The following is a 2881-nucleotide window of genomic DNA, read 5'->3' as shown; positions in this document are numbered from 1 at the left end:
TGGGTGTCCTTGGTCTCCACAAAGCTCACAACTATAGACTTGGTTCCTCATAGAAGAATTGCTAGATGTTTTGCTTGAGCTCATCAAGGCAACTTGTTGCTTAAGCTCTTCTATCATCTCTTTCACTTCCACATTGTTGGCCGACTCGACCGTTGACTTCCCCTTCCTCTTGTGCCTATCATTGTTCCAATGAAAGGTACGAGAAGCCATTTCTTCAATAAGCTCTTTCGCCGTCTTGTGGTCTATCTTATCCAAAGCTCCCTTCCCCGAGCCGGAATCAAGGTTCATCTTCATATCATTGTTTAACCCTTCATAGAAATTGTTGATGAGCTCATCATCTCCAATACCGTGGTGAGGGCATAGCCTTTGGAGGCCCTTGTACCTCTCCCATGCTTCATAAAGGGTCTCATCTTCTTGTTGGGTGAACCCTTGGAGCTCACTCTTGATTCTTGCGGTTCGTTGGGGTGGGAAATACTTGTTGAGAAAAGCCTTAGAGACATCATCCCAAGTCCGAAGAGAGTCGGGTTCACAACTTTTAAGCCATTCCTTGGCACTTCCCCTCAAAGAGTAAGGGAAAAGCCTAAGGCGTACGGCATCCTCCGTCACTCCATTGGCCTTGAACATGTCACAACTATCCAAGAACTCGTTGAGATGCTCGTTGGGGTTTTCGGTGGCTCCCCCTCCGAATTGGTTCCCTTGGACAAGTTGTAGCAAGGTGGCTTTCACATCAAAATTGTTGGCTTGAATAGGTGGCTTCACAATACTCGGATTCACCACCTTTTTCGGAGCCAAGTTATCTCTCATAGGAACCGCGGCCATTGTTACTTCCGTTTCCGGTGTTGCAAAAGGATTTTCGAAAGTTTCAAAGACCCGTGGTTCTCCTTGAAGGTTCTCAATTACTGGATTTTCTTGAGGAATCGGTGTTTCTATAAGCCCTCTTCTACGAAGTGAATTTAGTCTTCTTGCGGTTGCTTCGATCTCGTGGTCAATCGGACGTATTGGATGACCTCTTCGAGTTCTCCTTCTCATGCAAAAAGTCCTACACACTCAAGAGAGGGATTAGTAACAAAGGACTTAGTCTAAACAAGAATGAAAACAATTAATATCTAGCCGAACTCCCCGGCAACGGCGCCAAAAACTTGATGGTATCAAGCTATACCTCGCAAGTGCACGATTCTATCGTTGTACACTATTAAGGGTCGATCCCACAAGGAGTTGAAAAGATTACTAATTGTTCTAATCCGATCGTTTAGCTAAGTCGAAAATAAAAGATGATGGTTGTTATACTAATGCTACCTAAGACAAAATGAAATGCAAACTTAACAAAAGCAAGGAAAATAAGCAAGAACGAAGGATAAGGTGTAATTCAAATAATTTAAAGGCCTAAGACTCGGTTCTTCCCAAACTATTCGCAATTCCACATGGTTAAATTTCTAGGCTAATCACAAAGGTAGTTAGGTGAGGAGGTGACGGCTCTAATTCGCCTAAGACCCCCCTCTCGGGTTCGAAATAGGACACTAGCTCTACCCACCAACCCCCCTCTCGGGTTCGAAGGTCGGAATCCCTGACTCAATACCCCACTACCCCAAAAACATGCATTTTCCCGAGGTAGTCCGATATTTGCTAAGGTCATTAAGCCCCATCAATACCCGGGTCATCCCACTCCCTCTCTCGAGGGTCGATTTCAAACACTAATTTAGAGGTGTCCTACCCCGGTTCTCCCTTTCGGTCTCAACCGAGGTCAACAATAGGGTCAAGTCTCGGGTACCCAAATCACAACCTAACCAACTCTCGTTGGTGGTCAAGGGTCGTGAGTCAACACTACCCAAGAGTCAACCCATAACCCAAGTCATCCCTCTAAACTACCCTCACCAATTTCCCCAAATAATTAGCCTTTATGAAATTCAATTAATGAAATTACTCATGTCGGGTCAAACCGAGCCCTAGTGGAAGACTACTCACTAATCATGGTTCTAATTGCAAAATTAACAATAAAGATGGAAACTTTGATCACAAACATGGTGAGAAGATGAAATTCACTACTAAACATGCAACAATCTAACAATGGGTGGAAGGAAAGATGATTTAATCTAATAATGAGAGAGATTTAAACTTAAAGACACAATCTTTAACCAAATCAACTCAAAGATTAAGTCTTTGAGGACAACTACCCAATGATGAACAAAAGCAAGAGGAACAAAGGAAAGATGAACAATGATAAGATGAGCAATGATGGAATTAACAACAACAAACAAACAACAACAACAATTTTAACATAAACAATCAAACAAACATAAAAGATGAACAAAATGTAAACAATTGAAAATAGGGAGAGAAATAATACCAACAAAATAGTGAAAGAGGAATTTGGATAGAAATAATAAAGAAGGAAATCCTTCAATCTTCTTACAAACCCAAATTCAATCACTAATTGATTGAAGAACTTCTCTAATTAAAGAAAGATTAACAAAGAGATTAAGAAAGTTTAAAGCTTGAAAGGGTAAAATTTCTGGATCTAGGGTTGTGTGTACAAGGGTTTAAGGAGAGGGGTATATATAGGTTACACAAGGATTAGGACAGAAATTGGAAATGGGCTTTGAAACACGTATATGTACTCCCGGCCGGTTGACGATCGGCCACGGCCATTTGACCTACCGGGAGTTTCTGGATTTTTGGTTGAAGTTTTGAAGTCATCGTGTGCACGGCGGTCAACCGGCCACGGTCCACGACCACGGTGGGGCAGCTTGACTTTGAAGCTTGACTTTTTGCCTTGGAGGAACTCCCACCATGTAGGCTAGCCAGGCTCATGGCCATTTGACCTACTGGGAGTTTCTGTAACATTCTTCCAATTTCTTGTTTCTTGACCAATGCGTCCTCCCGG

General features: G+C 42.6%; 1 non-coding gene across 1 annotated transcript; it reads left to right on the top strand.

Annotated features, from left to right (window-relative positions):
- The first annotated feature begins 343 nt into the window (after positions 1 to 343).
- Positions 344 to 450, top strand: LOC141654364 (small nucleolar RNA R71). Its single transcript, XR_012547924.1, has one exon. It is a non-coding gene; the product is annotated as a small nucleolar RNA R71 (small nucleolar RNA).
- Positions 451 to 2881: the final 2431 nt, after the last annotated feature.

The sequence above is a fragment of the Silene latifolia genome, chromosome 4 (assembly GCF_048544455.1).
Source record: "Silene latifolia isolate original U9 population chromosome 4, ASM4854445v1, whole genome shotgun sequence".
NCBI classification, from domain to species: domain Eukaryota; kingdom Viridiplantae; phylum Streptophyta; class Magnoliopsida; order Caryophyllales; family Caryophyllaceae; genus Silene; species Silene latifolia.
This window is presented reverse-complemented; position numbering and strand designations above follow the sequence as displayed.